Source organism: Leopardus geoffroyi, chromosome B3 (genome assembly GCF_018350155.1).
Source record: "Leopardus geoffroyi isolate Oge1 chromosome B3, O.geoffroyi_Oge1_pat1.0, whole genome shotgun sequence".
Classification (NCBI taxonomy): Eukaryota; Metazoa; Chordata; class Mammalia; order Carnivora; family Felidae; genus Leopardus; species Leopardus geoffroyi.
In genome coordinates, this window is record NC_059337.1 from 21062279 (window position 1) to 21085409 (window position 23131).

The following is a 23131-nucleotide window of genomic DNA, read 5'->3' on the forward strand; positions in this document are numbered from 1 at the left end:
CCTGCATCAGGCTCTGCACTTGGCGTGGAGCCTGCTTAAGATTCTCTCTCCTTCTCCCTCTCCTCCCCACCCCCTGCTCACGCTCTCCCTTTCTCCCTCTCAAAAAAAAAAAAAAAAACAATTTAAGGGTTTCCTGGGTGACTCAGTTGGTTAAGCATCTGACTTCAGCTTAGGTCATGATCTCAGGGTCCGTGGGATCGAGCCTCGGGTCAGACTCTGTGCTAATAGCTCAGAGCCTGAAGCCTGCTTCAGATTCAGTGTCTCCCTCCCTCTCTGCCCCTCTCCAGCTCGTGCTCTGTCTCTCTCTCTCAAAAATAAACATTAAAAAATTTTTTAATTTAAAAGAATCAAAAAATAAAAAGCTTATTTGAAAAAAACATAGTATGGTCTATATTGCTGATCTTGCACACTATGCAATTAACAACAGAGGCCTTGAAAAGGTGAGTCTCCAGAGCCTCCTTCTGCTTTCTATCACTTTGTAAGTCCAAGTGGTTGTTATGCGGTGTGGACTGTGACAGGGAAGGAAGGAGAACACAACTCAGATGAGACTAGAGAAGCCACTATATCGTGGGCAAAGGCTCACTTTTTAAAGTTTTCTTTCAGATTTTATTCTGAGCCAGGGGCTCCGCCTGCTGTCATGGCACTGTAAACACTGCCCTCATTTCTGTGAGTCAGGCTTCCTGGAGCCTCCTCTATGATGCCCTGGTGCGCTACGGAGTTAAGGGCACCTGGGGACGATCCCCAGGCTAGGTTCTCTTTAACTAGTCCAGCATCTAAAAGGAGGATCCAGCCTGCTTCCCCTACACATACACCTACACCCCCCCACACACTCAGAGACTCACTCACATCACTCTCACCCACAGACACACAGACTGATACAGACACACTCACATAGACTGAGACACTCACACTCACAGATTCACACACTCTTCAAACACAAAGACTCATACACACACACACACACACACACACACAGACATAGACACAGACTTATACATACACACAGATTCGCACATCTCAAACACATAGACACATACACACACACTCATACACACTCACAGACACTCACACATAGACTCATATCCACTCACTCACACTCTCTCACACACATTCACACGCTTTGTCCTGACAAAACCACCGTAGAGAACAGCTTCCCATCTGAGCCAGACTAGAAGAAGGACAGAGACGTGATCACGATGACATCTGGAACAGAGTAACAGGAGAGAGGAGAGACTGGAAACCAAGTCCCTGAATGATGGGAAGGCACAAACTCAGGGGTGTGAAGAATGATTGCAGGTAGAATCTATATATGTTAAGTGTCTCGGTGATGGGCCCTGTGCTTTTAATAACACCATTCAAGAATATGGTGCTGGGGCGCCTGGGTGGCGCAGTCGGTTAAGCGTCCGACTTCAGCCAGGTCACGATCTCGCGGTCCCTGAGTTCGAGCCCCGCGTCAGGCTCTGGGCTGATGGCTCGGAGCCTGGAGCTTGTTTCCGATTCTGTGTCTCCCTCTCTCTCTGCCCCTCCCCCGTTCATGCTCTGTCTCTCTCTGTCCCAGAAATAAATAAACGTTGGAAAAAAAAAAATTTTTTTTTTTAAAAAAAGAATATGGTGCTGTGTTCCTTCTGTTTTTCACAATGTGCTAAAATATAGGGTGGCTCAGTTGGTTAAGCGTCTGACCTCAGCTCAGGTGATGATCTCATAGTTGGCGGGTTCAAGCCCCACGTCGGGCTCTGTGCTGACAGCTCAGAGCCTGGAGCCTGCTTCAGATTCTGTATCTCCATCTGTCTCTGCCCCTCCCCCCCCTCAAAAATAAACATAAAAAAATTAAAATGTGCTAAAATAAACATAACAAAATTTACCATCTAGACCATTTTTAGGTGTACAATTCAGTGGCATTAAGCACATTCACACTGTTGTATGCCCATCCATCCCCAGAACTCTTTTCTTTGACAAAACCGAACTCTCTACCCATTAAACTCCCCATTCCTCCTCCCCAAGTCCTTTGTTGGATGAGAAAACAAAGAGGCATCAGGTCACAAAGCAACTTTCCCCTCAGAGCAGGGCTGGGCTCAGGGCCACTGGGGGTTCTCCCCCTGCCCAGAGGCAGTAACTGCAGGAGGTAAGCAGGCGTCTCTAAGTCTGCAGGGGAGGTGGGGAGAGGTGTGCTACATGCTTCATTCACAATGTTGTGCCCCACAGCACCCAGCTCAGTTGTATACTGTCTGGCCATGCCTAAGATATCCTGTTTTAAACCTATCTTCTCTGTAAAACAGAAATCATGACATCCACTTACAGAGTTTAAGGAGCTCTGATTAAGCCCGATTCTACCTTTGTCTGGTGCACAACTGTGCTCAATAAAAGAATGCTACTGTTTCATACCTCTGGATCTGAGGCGTAGGGAAAAGGAGTGCACTGGTAGAAGTGAAATCATCTGCAAGGTGCCTTCCATCCAGGGACTGCCCCTGCACAAGTATAGGACCTCACCAAGAAACGGAGGCAACCAGGGCCTCTCAGAGCCTAAAGGAATCCTTGGCTTCATGACTTGGTGACTAAAAGAAGTCACCCAGGGAGCAATGAATGTGGGCGCAGCTAGGGTGCTGTGAACTCCGGCTTGCACCCGACCCCATCCCCCCAGATCCCTGAGAAAGGAGAGGAAGTTATGATTTATCTCAAAGCTAATTGCTCCCCAAAGCTGATGGGATTTTCTGATATGAAGTCTCAAGTTATCACACACAGGAGCTAATTTTCTTTGGCAACTGACAGGTCTCAGCCTGGAACAACACCCTCGCTCTCCTGTCTTTGCTGCAGGACCGTAAACAGGACTGTCAAAACTGCGTATAGACAAAAAGCCAAACACTCCAATGAGTGTCATTTTCCTCAGGACCTGGGGAGACCACACAGATACTCCAGTGTTCTCATGGCTAAAAATAACAGTGGAGGCCGGTTGTCTTTGGGAATGACTTTCAAAATCAGGATGAGTCAAATCCACCCTCCCGAAGTACACTTGCCACTACTGGAGATATTTGCTCAAAAGATTAATGCAGGTGCTGAATGTATTTCCATCCTGGTGACTCCTTTCTGCTCTTCACAGACTTGACTCCCGCCTCCCAGAGAGAACAGAGGTCACAGCTAGAAAGGCCCCAGAGTCTTCTCCTCCAACACTCCCTCCAGGAAACAAGAAGCTCTCTTCATTGGCACCCAGGCCCCACTCCATCCTCCCTCCTCGCTGCGTGTGTTACACGCACCGCTTCTTTCCTCGTCCGTAAACTACACTGAACAATCAATTTTCCACCTCCACAGAAAAATACCTTGTTCCCTTCTGTTCCCACCCCCTTCTCTTCTCCCCTTCTTAGTCTGTGCTCATGAAAAAGAAAAATCCCACAGCCACATTCTCTGCCTTTTAAAAATCCTATTTGGTCTTCCAGCAACCCCCACCCAGCCTATGAAAATCCTCAGCCCCCTTCCTTCCTGGTTTCCACCCACTTTCTGGCCATTCTCCTCAGGCTCCTTCACTCCCTGTGGAGGTCACCCCCACCCACAGCCTCAGCCAGCCTGGCCTAAGAGACTGACTCCCCAGCCCCACCCCCACCCCGTCAAAAGCTCCTTGGCCCTTCAGGAAGTAGGAATTCAATAATTCTATTTCCACCTCAAATATGGTCTTCTCTCCGAGTTCCCAACTCCTGCTCCCTCCACATGGCTCTGCTACCTCTTCCTCCTTGGTGTCTGTCACCTCAGTCCTTGCCTCCACACTCTACCAGCCTTTACTCAGGACACAGCATCTTTCCCCAGGAACCATGTGAGGAGCCTCCAGCACCTGGGCCTTCGCCCCCTCTGCCTGCCTTCCACAGTCACCTACGGCATCAGCCCTGTCAGGCTTCTCTGTGGCCATGTGAACAGGACAGTCTGGCCCCTGCTACTGCATCTTCTGTCTATTCTGTCAAGCCAACTGCGGCTGGCCATTGAACAACATGGGTTTGAACTGCTAGGGTCCACTGAGGTGTTAGATTACTTCAGCAAATGCAGTGCAATACTATAAATGTACTTCTTCCTTATGCTTTTCTTAATAACAGTTTCTTTTCTCTAGCTTACTTTACTGTAAGAGTGCCGTACACAATACATATAACATACAGAATGTGTTCATCAGCTGTGTATGTTATTAGTAAGGCTTCCCGTCAACAGTAGGCTATTTATTAGTAGTTAAGTTTTTGGTGAGTCAAAAGCTATACACAGATTTTTGACTGCATGGTGTGGGGGGAGTGGGGGGTCAGTGCCCCTAACCCCCACGTTGTTCAAGGTCAACTACATCCCCTAGGGCCTGTCATGCCACTTCATGTCTCCATGGTTGAATCATACACATACTTCTGTTTGCCTGGAATGCTCCACCTTTCTCTGTGTCTGTCTGTCTGTCTGTCTGTCTCTCCCCACCCCCCACCCTGGAGAAATGTATACTCCCCCCTCAAGATGAAAGGTTAAACCTCACTCCTCCTGCATAACCTACAGGACTGATGAGTCACCTCTCCCCAAAATCATCTCCTCTAACACTCTACATTCTACATCACAACATTCTACACTTCCCTGAAGTGGCTGGGAAACAAAATGGAGGGCAGTTGTCCCCTTTCAAACCTCCGACAAAGACCTTGCCAGGAGGTGAGTGGTTCTCTCTCTCTGACCCCTGAGGCCAGGACATGCTCAGTAACATGACCTCCTTTGTAAATGAGGGTCTCTGCCAAAACTGGAACCACTACAGGAGCCCTTCACAGGCCAGGAGTGAAGGAGGCCACTTCTAAGTACTCTCACCTTGACAGCCACCCTGAAGGGCCAGCAAGTCACCACCATTTTCCCCTGCAGATTGACCAAAGGAGATTAAGTGATACACCCATGAAAAGAGATTAATCTGTACCAGCCCTGGACTCTGAAAGAAAAACTCTTGGCAGTATGGTCTGCCACAATACAGACCCCAGCAGTGCTACCCTGGAATACTTAATGAATGTCCCCATCAACATATATGTTGCTTATCAACCAGTCCGAGCACAAGCTGTGGCATAAGAACTGTTCTGACTTCAGTTAGCATTTTCTTATATATCTAGAAGCACCTGTGGTCAAAATCAGTTTGGAAAATGAGGAGTTAAATAGAATTAAATAAGCAGCTTTCTTGCAGGACTTCAAAAGGTCTTTAATATGGTGCTCTGGGACTCTCCAAGAGGGGGCAGTACAGACAGCGTGTCCCAGCCTAATCTGAATGCGGATTACTATTTTCAGGAACATCTCCTGGGACTCCACAGAACACAGTTTGAGAATGCCAGCTTACACACTCATGTAATTAATTAGAACTTGGTATAATTAATTAGATCTGAATATCATGAATAAAAAGTTACACACAGTAATGGCTAACTTCCTTCAATTTAATCACACTAATTATGTGGAGCTCAACCTAGTAGCAGCTCATACTGCTATTTTCTTAACACGTTTTTCATCCTTTATAAAAGGTGTTGATGAAATGTTTTCTCTCTTAACACGTTGCAACTTTAAGAAAAAGAAAGTTAGGTGTCAGAGCAGATATTTTCAAGTATTTGAAAACACACATACCAAGCCTGAAAGCAAATCATAATGGCCAGCCTCAGATGCTCTCCTTGCTTCCTCCGGGGAAGGACACCAATAATATTGGGCAGCAATTACATGCCATGCACTCTCCATCCACGATGTGGTTCATTCTCACAAGTAGTCCCAAAAACCACAAGTCCCCACTTACAGATGAGGCCAATGAGCCTCTGGAAGTTTAAGAAACTAGAGCTACACAGTGAGCACAGCCTTCTGGAGCATCTACTATCCATGAGGTAACTGGGACGGACATTTGAAGGATGCAGAAGAAGCAGGCATGCAAGTCCATGGAGAGATCGGCAGTGAGGCAGGAGAGCACAGAACAGGCTCACCTGGGGCTTAAGTGTCCAATGACCCCAAAAAGGAGGCCCTTGAGCCTTGTCTATCAAGATGGGGAGAAGCCCATGGAAGAGGGATCAGCCACACAGAGAAAAACAAAAACAAAAAACCTATGGGGACATTGCTGTTGAAACAACAGGGCAGATCAGTGTGCAAAGCCTGGCTCATTCAGCCAAGACATAGAAACAAACCAAATGTTCATCAACAGATGAACAGATAAAGAAAGTGAGGTATATACGTACAGTGGAATATTATCCAGGTTTTAAAACAAAGGAAATCCTGCCATTTGCAACAACGCAGGTGGACCTGGAGGACATTATGCTAAGTGAAATAAGGCAGTCACGGAAGAACAAATATTGCGTGATTCCTCTTACATGTAAAGTCCTCAAAGGTATAGAAGTAGACACTAGAAGGGTGGTTGCCAGGGGCAGAGGGGAGGGAGAAATGGGAAGTTGTTCAATGGGTAGAAAGTTTCAGTTACGCAAGACGAGTAAGTTCTAGAGAACTGCCATGCAACATAATGCCTATAGTTAAGCGAGGTATTATGTACTCAAAAAAAATTTTTTAAGAAGGTACATCTCATGTTAGGTGTTCTTCCTATAAAACAAACAAAACACAAAGGGACACAAGGAAATTTTTGGAGGTAATGATAAGTCGTGGTGATAGTAACATGAATGTATGTATATGTCCAATCACCACATGAATGTATGTATATGTCCAAACTCCCTAAACTGTATGCATGAAATATGTGCACTTTGTTTACCAGTTACACTTCAATAAAGCTGGGAAGAAAAAAAAAGAAAGAAAGAAACCCTAACCATTTCAATGACAAGATGGATGCAGAACTACCCATAAGAAGGGGAGCCTAAGAAGTCAGCAGTTCCAGTCGAGTCAGAGTGATTAGCTAGTACATAGGAGCAAGATTGCCCTGCCAGACAGACACAAGAGCAGAGAGGTTTGTGTGGGTCTACAGTGAGTTGTGCACTAGAACCTATTCTTTTATCAACTTTCTCAAATACACAAAAGTGAGTGCACAGAGTAACGTGACAAACATCCATGAACACACCATTTAGGCATCCCCAACGTTATCATCCCACCTCCTTCTTCTTCATATCAGTTGCTCATTTTTTTCAATTACATTGTCTTTTTCTAATTGATTTGGAAGAGTTCCTTATTATACAGACAGAATGCTAATCCCTTACAGTAAATACATCTCAGATATTTATTCCAGGTGATAGTTTGTTTTAAGCCTTTAAAAAAAAAATTAATGTTTTTTATTCTTGAGAGAGAGAGACAGACAAAGAGCAGGGGAGGGGCAGAGAGAGAGGGAGAAACAGAATCCGAAGCAGGCTTCAGGCTCCGAGCTGTCAGCATAGAGCTCGATACAGGGCTCAAACCCACGAACCACAAGATCATGACCTGAGCCAAAGTCAGACACTCAACTGACTGAGCCACCCAGTCCCCCCTAAACCTTTATATGGTGTCCCTGCTCTTAAAGAAGCTGCTAACATTGCTGTTTAATTAACTGATCTTTTCTGTGCCTGTGTGTATGTCTTACCTTTTCCTACCTCAGGGACATATAAAAAATCTCTTGTATACAATTTAACATCTTGCCCTTAATTCTACTGGCATTTATTTGTGTGTATGCTGTGAGGTAGGGATACCATTTTAGCTTCTCCCATGTGGACAACCAGTTGTCCTGCATCACTTCCCACCTTGTCAATAATATATCTCTGCCACCTCCTGTGTTCCTGTACATGTGAGAGTTTGTTATTAGGCTCACCATCCGGTCCCACTCATCCCACAAATATCACACAATCTTAACTGCAACCTTCTATCAGGAACCTCACTGCCCCACCTTTATGCCAGCTTCCCCTTAACATTCCAGTTTTGTGTTTTCTTTTAATGTCTAGTAGCTGGGAATTTCACTGCCTTTCTTGGGATCTTATAATTTTTTTTAATGTGTGTTTGTTTATTTAAGAGAAAGACATAGCAAGCAAGCAAGCAAGCACAAGCAGGAGAGGGGCAGAGAGAGAGAGGGAGAGAGAATCCCAAGTAGGCTCTGCACTGTCAGTGCAGTGCCTGATGCAGGGCTCGAACCCACAAACAATAAGATCATGATCTGAGCCAAGATCAAGAGTCAGATCCTTAATCGATTGAGCCATCCAGGCTCCCCCCTGGATCTTGTATTTTAAAATAATTCTTGGTCAGCTTTTTCACAGCATTTTATGTGTTTACACTTGGGCAAGAGCATGCTGACATTACCAAAAATCGTAAAAATTTTTGCGAATGCAACATCTTCTAACTTATTTTCTGAGACTGCCCATGATTTAAACACACCTTATTAATCTTTCCACCATTCCTTCAGGAAATCACTAAATTTATATACAATTGGCCCTTGAACAACATGAGTTTGAACTGCACAGTTCTACTTTTAGGCAGATTATTTTTTTCATAAATACGACAGTACTGTAAGTGTACTTTCTCTCATGATTTTCTTAACATTTTCTTTTATCTAGCTTATTATAAGAATACAGTATATAATACATACAACATAAAAAATTTTTACATACGTGTTAATTGAATGTTTAAGTTACCGGTAAGACTTTCAATCAACAATAGGTGATTAGTGGTTGTTTCTGGGGAGTCAAGAGTTATATGCAGATTTTCAACTATATGAGGGTCAGCATCCCTAACCCATGTTGTTCAAGGGTCAACTGTAATTACAATCCAAACACTATAGAGATCAACAGCCCGTAGGATTGATATCATAGAATACTGAGGCCTAGGATTTAATCCCCTCCAGGGGAAAAAAAATGGAACACAGCCCCCAACTTTTACCATAAGCGGAAGCATATTCACCAAATTATTTTAGAAGGAGATGTCAGGCATAGACTCTGGGTATTAGTATTCTGATGCTACAGAGTGGTTCATTTGCAGTAGAAAAATAAATAAACCCCAGTCTCTTCTCTCTGCAGCTCTCCTCACAGAGATTCATTCCAGCAATAATTGACATTTAAAAATATCCATCTCATTGCCACTTTTCTCTCACAGAAGAAATACGCTTTTCTGCAGGGAAGCTGCAGAGAATCATGACGAGTGTATTCACTTAAATGGCAGTCCCATTACACTGCAGATGAGCGAGCACAATCAGAAAGAGAGCGAGACGTCTTGTCTATTGCAGCTGACTTTGATACTCTAATAGTCTTTCAGGATACGTAAAAATCCCACTAGGTCTTTTCTGGGCTCAAAAGAAAAAAATACCTTATACCTTAGAGGCACAAACAGAATTGCCCTGCGGTTCCATCAAAAAGCAACGACAGCCCCAGTTTCATTTAGATAAAACTTCAAGAGGCCAATTTCACACTGGACAGTTCTGAGAGGCTGGATGGACTGCACTGGCTGGTTGACCCTGGGCTCCCAGAAGATTGGAATGTCACCACAATTTGTGAGACCCATTCCCCATAAGAACATCTCTCTTCACAAGCTACCCTTGCTGCCAATTGCAAAAAAATCTCCTCCCTTCCCAGTATCCCCTAAAATTCTTCAGTATTTTCATAGCTAAGGGTAGCTGAGAAATCTACTATATGGGATGGCTCAGTCAGTTAAGCATCTGACTCTTGATTTGGGCTGACTCTTGATTTGGGCTCAGGTCATGATCTGACGGTTTGTGGGTTAGAGCCCTGCATCTGGCTCTGTGCTGGCAGTGTGGAGCCTGCTTGGGATTCTCTCCTCTCTCCGTCCCTCCCCTGCTCGTTCTCTCTCCCCCTCCCTCTCTCTCAAAAATAAATAAATAACCAAAAAAATGAGTCTAAACAGAAAATCAAACAGGGGGTGCCTGGGTGGCTTAGTCGGTTAAGCATCTGACTCTTGATTTTGGATCAGGTCATGATCTTGTGGTTCATTAGTTCGAGCCCTTCATCAGACTCTGTGCTAGTGGCAGGGCCTGCTTAGGACTCCCTCTCTCTCCCTCCCTCTCTCTACCCCTCCCCTGCTCACATTCTCTCTCTCTCTCTCTCTCTCTCCCTCCCTCCCTCCCTCCCTCCCTCCCTCTCAAAATAAAACAAATAAACATTTTTAAAAAAAGCAAACGAGATCTACAAGGCCTCGTTGAGAGCACAGAAGTAAATTCATAAACATTAAAGACTGACAATTAAGGAAAAGTTAGAAAAATACTCATTTATTCTTATGCCCAAATGCGTTACAAGTCATGCAGTTCCTGCAACATTTCCCCCTCTACTTCCCTGGAGAGGGGCTGATTATTCTAACTCTTAAATGCCTTATGAATGTGCCACCCTCCCTACCCCCAAAGTGACCACACAATCCAGCCAGGACATGCGTGACAAGAAAAATCCCCAATACAATGTGAGGTGAATTCCTGCCCATGAACAGCACAGTGCTTATGGGGAGTTACCTAATGTAGGATAGAGGCTGGATTAGCAAGTAAAATAAAGGCAGCTGCCTTGACTTACAAAAGAAGGCTCTTTCAGTAGCTCCAAACAGCAGGCCTTATGTCTTCCTACTGCCCCAGAGGCAAAACGGTGGTTTGGGACCCGGTCTTGAGGCTCTGGTATCCCAACTCTGCCCCCTCTGATCTTCGTCTTTATCCTCAGATTGGCACAGAACTTCCCCACTGGGAAATCCCAAATTACTTCTCTCATTTGGAAGTCCCCAAGCCACTACTTCCCTCCATATGACACTCTGGACTGCTGACCAGTGCTGCCCTATCCAAGCCTATGGATGCATAAGAACCCACGGAATCCATCAGAAGCTCAGACCTCCTCTGGCATCAAGACACAGAGACAATTCCTGGTCCCCAGCTGCCTAACCTCCAACAACAGTCTCCTCTCCACCCTGCTCTCCAAACATACCCCAACCCATACACCAGCTTCTCCACAACCCAGCCACTAGGGTATCTTTGGTCCAGGAAAAAGAACACCTACTCATCTTTAGTCAGAACAAATCTCCTACAAGTGTCCCCTCTACCAGGCAGCCAGCTGGCACTGGGGCTACAAAGACCTATGCAAATCTGGTGCTACAGGTCCTACAGGACAAGAGCAAGCCAAGGGCTGACCGTGGGTCAGGGGGATCAGGGCCGCAGAATAGCTTCACCCACAGGGCAACAGCAACACGGAGCCATCCCTCATCCCTGAGAAGATTAGGAGGGCTCTTTCGGATCAAAGTTAGAGTCTTCCTCTCGGCGTCCTGATATTTCACAGTGGTGCACTTCTAATTAGACACAATGTCGCCCAAGTTTGATAGTGAAAGGTTGCAAATGGCGTTTATTGTTGGTGATATACATTGATTTTTGACATAAATAGGAATCTAGATAAGAGTTTCACAAATAAATGACTGAAGCTGGTTTGGACTACAGTTTTCAGAAGCACTAGTATAGTGAGGAGAGGATGGGGGGGGGGGCGGTTGTGATACTGCTGTCTCAGGGGTGACAGGGAAAGACGTCCATTCTAGGCAATATAAGCACTCTGCAGTGAGCCCAGTGCTCACGGGCTCCTTGGCTGTGAATCAAGCCCCAGCCTCAGACTCCCTGTGTGGAGGCTCGCACTGAATTACACATCCCAGCATCCCAGGAAATAAAGAACCGTGGCAGATGCCCAGATCCACCTGAAGTGTGGCATCCCTCGAGGAAAATAATTCCATTTCACACATGTCAGAAGCAAAACCGCACTCCATGCAAGGCGACCTCATATTTCTTACCGAAAACAAGTGGGTTGGTAATGTCCCCCAAAACCTCCTGGTGATGAAATCTTTCTGGAATAAAACAGAAGGAAATAGAGGAAATTACTTGGGTTTCAGAAAAGATACGGGTGATCACATAGCGCTCCTGCAAGTATAGACATCTGAACGAGTGAGAGGTTTTGAATTACCTGTAAAAGTGAACCGGTTCTCATTCTAATGAGACCATCACAAATGACCAGAAACAAATAATTAAAATGTTTCTTTAGCCATTCCTCACATAATTATTGCCTTAAGAACATCATGTTGGGCAAATAAAGCAATGGCTTGTGTATCACTCTGGAAGAAGAGGCCTCTGCATTTTAATGAAGCTCCTCAAAGCCCTCATGAATATGCATTTCCCCACAACAAAGCTTGACCCCACTAGTGTGCAGAACCGGTATTCTGGGACACTTTCAGAGGGAGGTAGGTGTGCCTGTGGGGGCTGGGGAGATGAAGACAGATTAAAAGAAAGAGAAAGGAAAGCGGGCCACTGCTCATTTCCTCTGCCCAGATTCACAGCCCACCCCTCCTCATGGGCAACGGGGTGTCAAAAAGAGAACAGAAAACAGGCCATCAGGTTTCACACTCCTCTTGGACAGAGAGACAGCTTTGCAAATGAAAGCTGAAGAGAAAGTCTAATAGGTTCAAGGGCTCAAGGCAAGGTCCTGGGTTAGATCAGGAATTCAAGGTAGGGGCAGCAGACAACCCAGAGAAGCTGGAAGCCCAGGATGGTGCAAGAGGAGGGGGATTTATTGGTCTTATATATCCAATCAAAATTCCTCTTTTCCCAATACTGTATGTTAACCATACTGGAATTAATTTTTTTTTTAATTCCTCTTCTCCCTCCAATTTGGCTAAAGACAGAATGCGTTATAAAGGAACGTCTTTGTTCCTTTCAAAACCACAGCAATGGCAGCCTCTTCCCCAGGTCCTTGTCTGCTGGGAACAGAAGGTCTAAGAGCATAGCATTTCATGAATAGCTGTGCTGGCTGGACAGTTCACCTTCAGTCTGGTCCTGAAGTCACAGGGGATGACATCATTCCTAGGGGGGAAGGTAATATCGTCTTGCTATTGGCACAGGCAGACACTGGCTTCTACTTTATCACAAAGGTCTAACCTGGAACCAGGGTTGACACTTTTTTAATGAAAACTGACAGTCATTCTCATTTCCCTAGACAGACATTTCTAGAAGTGGGTTTTAATTAGGGAATTTGGGGGAGTTCCCTGCCACCCCAAACTGGCCCACTGCAGATGCCTCTAGTTCAGACATTTTTAAAAATGACTAGCTATCCCTTAGAAGGCTGCAGGTACCTCCCTTTTGGCCAAGCCATTTGTATATCTGTAATCTGCTGGTCTCTGCTCAGAGGGAACTTGACATTCACACAGTTGTTCAAATTCTTCCAAAGGGTATGGTGCTTTCTGCTGCCTTTTTTTTTTTTTTTAAGTTTATTTATTTCTTTTGACAGAGAGAGAGAGAGCATGAGTGAAAGCAGGGAAGGGACAGAGAGAAAGGCAGAGAGAATCCCAAGCAGGCTCTGCGCTGACAGCATGGCTGCATCCCAAGAAGTGTGAGACCATGACCTGAGGAGAAACCAAGAGTCAGATGCTCAACTGACGGAGCCACCCAGGCGCCTCTTTGGTCGCCTTTCAAATCCCCTTACATTGTCAGCCTCAGCTTCATCATGTGCAAAAGTAGACAATAAGTTCGATCTTAAACGTGGCTGGGAAAGCACAACAAAGCCCCCAAAACGCTGCCTAGGAACATATTACCATCAAACAGTATTTCCTTTTTTACCCCCAAATCCCACCATCCCAGGACTTCCAAAAAGAGGTGATTTCAGGGTCAGAGCACATACTAAATGCTATGTCCAGAGGCAAGAACACTTCACTGGTGGCCGTAAGACAGGGCCTCCATTCTGCACTCTGCTACAAGTTGGCTCTGTGAACTCAAGCAGGTCAGTGAGAAAGACCTTGGTCCTCTCCTAGAATCCCCCACTCTAGCAGTTTTGATCAAGAGGGCTGCATGGAAGAGCCTAGAAGCCTTGGTCTACTAGCACAGGCTGGAATTCTCCCCACATGTCCACGGTGTCCTCCCCTCCCCTCTCAGAGGTCTACAGCTACCTGCATTGTCCAGAGCCACCGTGGGCCTATGGAAGTGTCCTTCTGCCCACAAGTCCAGCTTCTGCCACTCCCAGCCCAGAAGCAGCTCAGGGAAACTCGGAGCCTGCCTTCAGGCTCAGCTGGGCTTCCCTGCTCCACCTGGAGGAAGGAGCCCCAGCTCACTTGCTCGCTCGCTCGCTCTTTTTCTCTCTCTCTGCCTGCCCTCAGTCTGCAAGTCTCCCAAGAGGACAGAGTCTCATTCATAGGTAGCCCAAGCATCCCCCACATGCTCCACACAGATTCCCAACAGAGGCACAGAATCACCAAACTGCCTTGGAAAAAAGGCAGAGCTCTGCACTTTACATAATGCTTTTCCATAGGAGGAAACAGGCCCACATCTTAATTCAATTTAGAATCGGTTTTTAAATGTCTATTTATAGGCATCACACAAGTACCCCTTGTGGATGGTGGAGGAATCAGGGCTCCGGGCTCTGGTCCACCACTATTCATTAGCATTCTTTTCATGTCTGTCTTCTCTAATTTCCCCAGCAGCTTTTTAACTCAATAGCAAGGTCACCTACCACTTGGACCCAGCACCACTTTCCATTTTTTCCGAAGAAAAATATGAATTTTCTCTTCCGTGCAGCAGTGCCCTCTCCCTGTCCTCTCAGGGCCCCTTGCCTGCATTGGCTGAAGCAGGGTTGTGTTATTTTGGTGAACTGTGTCTCTGGACAGACAGTTTACCTTAAAAAAACCAACAAAGTCACGAGCACCAAGACCTGGGAAGGTCCTTGGGGGTCAGCTGGTCCCTGCTGGCTCTGACTCCCTCACCTGGCCAGGCACATCCAGGGAGGGCCTGCTCCATTCCAGCAGCTGGAATGAACACAAAGGGTCACCTACAAGTTCGGAACACCCACGCTTTTCTTCTCAGCCATGTTTGGCCAAACACACATCCCATCCTCTTTTCTAGCCTCTCTGGAGGCATTGAGGGCCAGGTTACTTCCCCTGTTCATCTTGGCCGTTTGTGATTAGACAGAAATCTGAGAGTCTGCTCTTCTTCAGGCAATGCACAATCATTTTTGGAATCATCTCCTACTTCTTAGCAAGCCTCAGGGTGGAAATGAAGTACACAGGTCTCCCTGTAAGATTTAAACACTCCACTTTCCAAGTTGTTGGCCCACCCACAAGTTATTTCGGGTGGGTGGGGGGAGTAGGAGAGGGGGAGGTTATCATGTATTCCAGCTTCCCAGGGGAGATGTGAAATACAAAGCCACAGGAGCCTGGGAGATGCCATGAAGGCTCTTTCTGTCTGCATGCTGACAACTGGATTCTCCAGGGTCCAGAGACCCCAGACCTTGGAACCAAGTACAGAAGGAAAGGCAGGCCCTGGCCTGAAGCACTGAATCCACAGCAGAATTCAGGCACAGAGAATACTTCCAATAAAGAGCCCTCCAGCAGCCTGACTTCAAATACCACAAGGCTCGGCTCTCTTATGACTGCTGTTGCTGAGGCAGTTGGTATTTGGTTTCAGGATTAATTAACTTTCTCCCAGGATGCCCACTGCAACCTGCCATTGTGGGTTCTCTATTATGCAGCATGCACATTCCTGGCAATCAATTGGATCTCTGATCAAACAGAGCCTTTGAAATGCCACGTTTTCAGACACTCAGGAGGTAAACAGAAATCCTAAATATTGCCTAGAGTGGACGGTTCATAAATTTGATGATTGCCTTTGATATTATGTCAGGGGAGGCGATGGGAGGCCCCAAATCCACAAACCATCCTCAGGGCTCCTTAGTGACTCAGGTGGTTGGGAAGGAGGCCCGAGACAGGAAGCTACTTAAGAGAACCTCGATGAGCCTGGATGGAGCAGCACGTGCTAGCCTCCACCCAAAGCAGGAGATGCGAGCCCTGGAACACACAGGCTGATGCTGTGATGGGGGAAGCAGGTGTCACAACCAATCTGTATAAGCACTTTCTTGGCAAAGTTAAGGCAACACTCACAGTTTCGTGGACTCTCAGACTTGGAAGGTGTCCTGGGAGGATGCCTGGCTCAGAGGCGGACAGAGGTGGATGTGTCCAGCACAGAGGCAGGAAGGCTGATCTTAGAGTCTTACAAACTGGCCAGGGACCTGCACAGCAGTATCACCACCCCACTGTCATACTAGCATTTCTTCCTCCAGCAGACCTGAGAGCTACACCTACAGTTCCTTGAACCAAAGAGGCAACCCAGCGCTTTGCAAGAGGCTGGGCCCTGGGTACGCGGGTTTGGGGATCTTATGGTATGTTGGGGTTGGGTTGTAGAACAAGTAGAATTTGATGAGCAATAATAACCCAGATTCAACGAAATACATGCTGATGGAAGACTGTGGTCACAGTGAGCAGAGGACCTGGGAGAGGGCTGGGAAGGGTCTGCACAGAGCACAGTGGCCAGAATGATAGGGGAAGGGTCAGGGTGTATCACAGGCAGAGTGCACCAGCTGCACACTGTAGCCAGCTTGAGTGTAGCTCTTTCTAGTGCCAGCCCAGTGGCTGCAAAGCCAGGTATTCTATGGGACTGTCAACATCTCTGCATAACAGAGAGCACGTGGCCTTCATGGGCCAGCCCAGGTGACCATGGGGCTCATCTGCACTGGGCTGTCTCACAGAGCGGAACAGGCAGCTGGCAGAGGTCAGCATCTGGGAGATAAGCTGCTGAGTGAGGAGGCCTCCTGGGACCTGGGACTGTAGCTCCCCCAAGCTGCCCTGAGGGGGATGCAGCATGAGACAGCCCAGCATCCCCACAGGTATGGCTGGAACCACAGGATAGGACTTTGTGGGGGTGAGGATGCTCCCCAGGTTTAATGTGAGGCTGGGGCAAGGGGGGTCTGCCACTTCCTGATGAGAAGGACACACAGGGACAGTGCTCAGTTGGGCACAGCAGAGTCCTTCCAAGGGAAAGCAAGAGGTCCCTAAGGAACCATTTCAAGTACTGGCCCCAGACCAATTACAGTGAGAAAACAGGAGCTGGGCTCAGAGAGGGGCTCCAGGTCCTCAGAGCCAGATAACAAAAGGATGTAGCCCAGGTTATGGTGGGAAGGGGGCCGGGGAAGGGGAGGGTATGGGCCGGGGAAGGGGAGGGCAGTGATGGTAAGGTTGGAGGATTTTCCAGCTTGAGTGGACATGAATAGACTGTTTACAAATAAAAATCTCAAAATTCTGAATAACTGAGCCCCCTACTAGCTGCAAGGTAAAGTCTTCAAATGCTACTAACTCCATTTATAAACACCAGCATGTATTATTTTTCTCCTGGGCAGGAAGCTGCATCTTTAGAATAAAGAGCTCAAACCTTGAGATTCTCGTTTGAGCAAATGTTTTGGGAACAAACTGGATTTAAAACTCTGTCTTCAAAGGTCTTGAAGTTTTAAACAACAATGGTTTCATCTGAGAAGGTGGCTTCTAAAAATGCTATTAAAAAGAATTAATTATAAGGAGTCACCTACAAATTGCTGCCAACGAAATGGCCAAAACTCTCCATTCATGTAAGCTTATCTTTCAGTCTGGAGGTGACAGGCTATGGAGAATGAGCCACATTCTACCACCAGATTCCTTGGTTTGGGAAGATCCTCATTCCCTGCTCGATTCCAACACAGAGACTCTCTATACGTGATTAGTTTCCACAATAGGGACTGTTCTTTCAAGGTGATTATTTGTTTCCTCTCCATGGGGCCCGTGAGGCCACCCCAACGGTAGAGTTGGGGGTACAGACATGGATTATTTCGATCCATTTCAAAACTAGAAATTTGCTCTAAACTAAAACTGGCTCTAACATCCAATATCGCTAACTTAATTTTCCCACATTTGCTTTTATGTAAAATCCTCTGAGGCTCTACCAAATAAACCTGAGAGTTCCTTACATCAGTATTGATCTAATTTATTCATGTTGGGGTTGAAACTAAAGGTGACCAGATCCAACCGTGTTTTAATCTCAATAGATCTGCCCTTGAGCAGCTGACGGCATTCCGTGGACAGACACATAGCTCCCAGGGCTCCCAGATTTACCCTGTAACATCTGACCTGTTTCTCTGATGATTCTTGGTATTAAACAGAGTCCTGTGTTTGGAGTTCTTGTCTGGCTTTGTGGAATGAGAGAAAAGTGCAACACTGAGGTATGAAAACCAGAACGCAGTGCCAAGGCTGTCCATGTGACAGCCAAAAGTGGTGCCGTAAGAGACAAGGGTGAAGGGCAAAGGGAGGGCTGGCAGGGAGGGTTCAGGCAGGTCTGCACAGACCCAAGAGATGCAGGGGAGGGTTCAGAGGCGCCTTCCAAGCCTGCATCTGCCGGGCTCTCCTCATTATTATTCTCTCCTAGGCAAATGAGGCTTCTATTTTTGCTGCAAGGAGTCTGCTGCCTTCCAATTCCCCCACGTCCCCTGGAGGGAGGCTGGGATTTCGTGTTCTATTCAAGCAGCTCAGGGATGCTGAAGGGAGGGTCATCCAGAAGGCTGAGAGCCAGAGAGAAGCACTGCCTGCCAATCTTATCAAATGAGGACACAGTGCTTGAGAAAGCTCTGGGCAAGGTGATGATGCATGTACGTGGTCTGGCATGATCATGCAGGGCACATCCGGGTTTATTTGGCCCATACCATGCTTACTGAAACAGGCACTAAGTGTTTCACAGATGTGAATCTTTTAATCACCCCCATTTTACAGATGAGGAAACTCATCTGTACACAAAAGGCACACAAAAGTTATTAAGTGGTGTGCCTAAGGCCACACAAGAAATTCTGCAGCTGGGACTTCATCCTGGCAGCGTGGCCCAAGAACCCATGCTCTTAGCTCCCACATTTTGTTGGTAGGAAGAAATGGGAAAAGATGTTTACAATACATAAATCAGGTGAAGGATGAAATGATGGATAAGAAAATTCAAAAAAGGGACAAAAGGTATGAACCAGTAATTCACAGAATAAAAAATACATGAAATAAATATACATCAATATAAGAAAATAAATCCATGAAAAGAGGTGCAACCTCACTGATAGGCAGAGAAATGCAAATTAAGACCCCCTGCAGAGGCCACTTTCACCCATCAGACTGACAAAAATTTAAAAAACATCTGATAATACCAAGAGGTATCAAGGACGAGGGAAAGGGGAGCCCACACACCACTGGTGGGAACATTCATTAGTAGGCCCACTTGGGAAAACAACGTGGCCACTTCCAGAAAATGTAAAGATTCATACGTTCTATCCTGTGGCAATTCCAATCCTTGCTACATATTCTAGACAAATCCAGCTCATGGCCACATAGAGACACACACATGAGTATTCCTAGCAGCCTTGTTTGCAGCAGCAAGAAACTGGAAACCATCTGAACATCCACCAATGGAGAAAGAATAGAGTGTATTATGTTCCTACAATGAAATGCCACACAGCAGTGAAAAGGGATAAGGTCCAGCTACATTTTCACGTGGATGAAACTCACAGATATAATGTGAGGCAAAAAAAAAAAAAAAAAAAAAAGGCAAGCTACAAACACACACACACACACACACACACACACACACACAATTTGATATGATTTACACAATGCTTAAAAACATGCAAAAATAATTTGCATAGTGACACTGACTAATGCAGTAAGATAAAACATGCACCAAAACTCTAATAACTCTAATACCTCTGCATGGGAGACAAAGAAACGCAATCAGGAAGGGGCTCCAGGTATACTGGTAATTATGACGGTTTAAAGTATGTCCATTAATTCTTTTTCACTCCCTTCAAAAGGTGGAGCCTAATTCCCCTCTCTTTGAGTGTGGACCGGGCTTAATAACTTGGGTCTAGAGAACAGAACAAGGCAGAGATGATGATGTGTGGCTAAGGAGTCTAGGTCATAAAGGTACGGCAGGGTTCTCGAGACTCTTGGATCACTCGCTCTGAGGCAAGCTGCCCGCCATGTTGCGAGAGAGCACTGTGGAGAGACCCCATGGAAAAGAACAGAAGCCTCCCGCCCACAGCCATGTGAAGTAATCTCAAAAGTGGATCCTCCACGAGCGCCTGGGTGGCTCAGTCAGTTAAGCTTCCAACTTCAGCTCAGGTCGTGATCTCATGGTTTGTGAGTTCGAGCCCCGCACTGGGCTCTGTGCCAACAGCTCAGGGCCTGGAGCCTGCTTTGGATTCTGTGTCTCCCTCTCCCTCTGTCCCTCACCCCTCAAAAATAAATAAACGTTAAAAAAATCTTTAAATAAAATAAAAAAAAAAAGTCATCTCATACCTCAAGATGACTATGGCCCTGGCCCACACCTTGACCCTGAGACAGAATCATCCAGCCAAGTTGCTCCCAGATGGACTCTATGTGTGAGGTAATCAAATGCTCACTGTTTTACGCCGTAAGTTTTGGTATAATTGGTTACACAGAAGTACAACCAATATAACAATATTCTTTACTTTAACTGGGTTGTGGATACACAGGTGTTCAGGTACATAATTCTTTTTACCTTTCTGTATGTCAAATATTTTATAATGAAAATTTAATCCCAAATTGCTGAGTTAGGTCAACACTGGCTAACAGGCAGAAACAGTGGATGGTAAAAGACAGGGAAGATGATAGGAAGGCACATCACCCTCCTGGGTGACCAAGGAATAGCTTCTCTCCTCAGGAGCATAAGGAACATAGAAAAGTGCCATCTAAGGTGGAAAGTAATGGGACGTTGTCAGAGGTAGGGAGAGGAGGCAGGATTTGCTCTATTCACATTAAAATAGGGAGTCTTGTTAGGTTAAGGGAGAATATGCCCTGGGGCCCTTGGGTGGCTCAGGCCTGGGTTAGGCACCCAACTTTAGCTCAGGTCATGATCTCACGGTTTGTGGGTTCAAGCCCTGTGTCAGGCTCTGTGCTGACAGCTCAGAGCCTGGAGCCTGCTTCAGATTCTGTGTCTCCCTCTCTCTGGCCCCTCGCCCTCGCTCGTGCTCTCTCTCTCTCTCTCTCTCTCTCTCTCTCAGAAATGAATGAACATTAAAAAGAAAAATTTTTAAAATAATTTTTAAAAATATGCCTGAGCCTGAGAGGCAGGCCAGCAGGGATAAGGGGGATGTGGGAGCAACACCCAGGGTGGTCCACCTCCTCAACTGCTCCTCCCAGGTCTTGATGCCACCAGAGAAGGGCAGGGTTGCCCAGAAGCCAGGATCTGGGCCCCATCACGTCTCTCTTCCTCTCTCTGACTTCAGCTTCCAGAAAAAACAAACGTGCATTCCTTACAAGCAGTTGGGCTGGTCAGAGTCAACTGATCCAGTAAAAGCAGTCAGAACCAGTTACATCTGGCAGAACCAAAGCATATCAATCCCCAGGAACCACCATAAGTACTTCAGACCACTTATTTTCAATCCTCTTTAAGAGCCTAAATCCCCCATCTCACAACTTGTGCTGTTTTCTGCAATTTACTCATTCAAAGAAGTCTGTCCAAAATCCATTCTAATTGAAACAACCACTTTTCTTGCTATGAAGTGACAGCTGAAGCAACAATAATGCTTAATATATATTCCACGCTTGCTTTCCTTCTTAAAAAAAGCAACAACAACAACAACAAAAACCACTGTCAAGATGACAGAAGGGGGTAGCGCTCTCCTTTCGACCTTGACTTGTTGGGAAAATGGCCACTGGGAATCTGGGTCTGCTGCGCTTGGCCTCAATACTCACCACTCTCTGCCTGGCCCTTGTGGACAAAGGGAGGGAGACGACGTGGTGAGAACTGGAAGGAACGAGGGAAACGTGCGTGGTGTTGGAGGTGCCGGTGAAAGCATCAGAGATGGTGCAGGACAGGCAGACGCCCCCGTGTGTCAGCTGTCACCTTGCAGGGCGGGCAGAATGGACAGGCCAGGCTCGGCCACTCAGGACCAGGACACCCCAGGGCCTCCATCTTCCCCCAGCCAGTTAAGGCCTGGCTCAGACAGGAGCCCACATGGCGTGATACCCCCCAGGTTTCCCTGCCATGGCCACCTCAAGCTCGGCCCTGAACCCCACTAAAGAGGTATCAGAGCACCGAGCTACACAGCATCCCCAGCCATTCTCCCATGCCCCAGAGATGGCAGGGGACAGTGAGACGGCCAGGCTTCTGAGTCTGAGGCCCAACTTCAGATCCTGCCTCTGCTTACGAGCTGTGACCACAGTGTTTCCCCCCCACTGCTCTGAGCCTCAGAGGCCACATGAGAAACAGAAAAGGCCACACAGGATCCTATAGCTCCCTCAGTCCCTCCTCAGCCTTCAGGACAGAAAGCAGCCCTCCCTGGGAGGAAATCAAGACAGAGGCCAACTCGGGGCCCGGGGGTGCGTGCTGGAGCAGGACTCAGTAGCTCTGTAATCTTAAGCCTCAGTGTCCTCGGCCATGAAATAGGGATAATAAGAACTGCTTGTAAACCTGCATGGTGGGATTGCTGTGTGGCTTACAGGAGGTGCCAGCAGGTACTCAGTGAGAAATTCATGCTGGCTCTTGTTATAAAGCCATTAGAGCCCTGCTGCCCTGGAGCCAGCCCCACTCCCTCTCTCACCCATCCCCCAGTGCCCCCAGAAGGAATGTATCAGGTACGTGTTTACCACCCACTGTGAGCCCCTTAGAGGGAGGACCCCAGACCCAGGTCTGCCTTCACGGCACCCAGCACAGCACCTGGGTACGTAGGAAAGGTTCCAGTATGTAGGAAAGGTTCCAGAACCCCCACCCATGCCTCCTCTGCAGCCCTTGGAGGCCCTTCTCTAATGAGCTGGCAGCATGCCTCACAGCAGAGCACCAAAGTCAGGGTGCTCTCCCAGGATGTGGCATTTTTCAGAGAGAAAGCTCAGTAACTCAGAGAGAGGCAAGTTCCTGGGGCAGGTCAGGGGGCTCCCAGGACCCCTTATACCTCAGCAGGACCCTGGCCCAGGGGTAGAGGCTGCAGAGTGGCCTGGGTGCTCTGGGTCACAGAGTCCCACATTACTACTCTGAAACTCCCTTGTGCACATCCCTCCCCAGTCATGGGTTTCCCAAAAGACAGGATTCTGTTGTGGTGGCACTGGAGAGAGGTCCTCCACCTCGTGAGTGAAGGAGCTCAGCTGCCTCAGAGCTGTCCCCAGACCAGGCCCCTCCAACCCACCCTGGGTTGCTCCCTCACATGCTACTGGTGAGGACTGAGTCCTCATGGAGGTCACCTGTTCTCTGTACCACATACCCTGGGGGCTTCCGCACCCCACAGCAGCCTCTATGAGAAAAGTTAAAGTCGAGTCTGGGTTTTTAAGTATGCTAGAAGAGATTCTAGAAAATAATATATCAACAGAAGCTGAAAGGAAACAAAACTGGCCCCCAAACTGCACATCAGAACAGGATCCTTAGCAATGTCAACACTAAAACCAA

The 23131-nt window shown here is 47.0% G+C and overlaps 1 protein-coding gene across 5 annotated transcripts in view; it reads right to left on the reverse strand.

Moving 5' to 3' along the window:
- Nucleotides 1-23131, reverse strand: part of APBA2 (amyloid beta precursor protein binding family A member 2) — a 272181-nt gene that overhangs the window by 116162 nt on the left and 132888 nt on the right. For 4 of the 5 annotated variants that reach the window (XM_045448854.1, XM_045448853.1, XM_045448857.1 and 1 more), the window contains exon 2: nt 11656-11709. The exons of the other annotated variant lie outside the window; for it this stretch is intronic. The gene's annotated coding sequence lies outside the window, so the exon portion shown is untranslated. The remainder of the gene's footprint in view (nt 1-11655; nt 11710-23131) is intronic. 5 annotated transcript variants of the gene reach the window in all.